Raw genomic sequence first — 908 nt, 5'->3', positions numbered from 1 at the left:
ATATATATATATATATATATATATACACGTATACGTACATGCTTACATCTATACGTATAAATATATATGTATGCATATGTGGGTACAGAACGTCACGAAATGTATACAGCAAAAAATACGAAGTACGAGTACATGGAATATGAACTATTTTTTCGAACAACGAAAGACACAAATGGAAAACAAGACAAACAACACAAAAAACAACCTTTCATCAGTTGTTGGCTGTTTTTCTGCTCTCACATTTCGAGCATTTAACAACAATATACGCTTTCGATAAAACAGTTGCTCCCGCAAAGCAAAATAAATAAAATTTGGGATTTTGAGGAGGGTCAAAATTGGTAACACAAGCAGGAAAGTGAAAACAAACAGGGAGGGCTGTAAAACTAAAAGAGGTTGTGGTGGCGAACGCCTAAATTTACGCGCTCGCCACCACAAGCCGAAGCCGACCCACAAACATTCACACAGAAGCGTGGGGACATAGCAGCAGATAATTTTTAAACCTTTTAGCATATTGTCATAGTCGGCGATATGGCTTGCTGCTAGGCCTTGCTCGGTACGCAGTATTGAAAAATCACATCAATGTCGAAACATCGATGTCTTTCGCTCTGAGAAAGGGTCAGATGTGTTTTGTTTCGCTTGCCTATGACTTACTTTCAGGTGTTTTTAATACCAGACGCATTGAGAATTTATATTTTTTACGACTAAAATGCAGCCGACCCACGAACTAACACAGACACACCTTGTGTTTTGCTTATATATATATATATATATACATACATACATATATATATATATATATATATATACATACACACACATATATATGCATATATACGTATATCTGTATCTCTCTCTATTTATCTATCTGTCATCTATCTATCTATCTATCTATCTATCTATATATATAT

The sequence above is a fragment of the Octopus bimaculoides genome, chromosome 17, assembly GCF_001194135.2.
Source record: "Octopus bimaculoides isolate UCB-OBI-ISO-001 chromosome 17, ASM119413v2, whole genome shotgun sequence".
Lineage (NCBI taxonomy): Eukaryota > Metazoa > Mollusca > Cephalopoda > Octopoda > Octopodidae > Octopus > Octopus bimaculoides.
Note: the sequence above shows the minus strand (reverse complement) of the source record.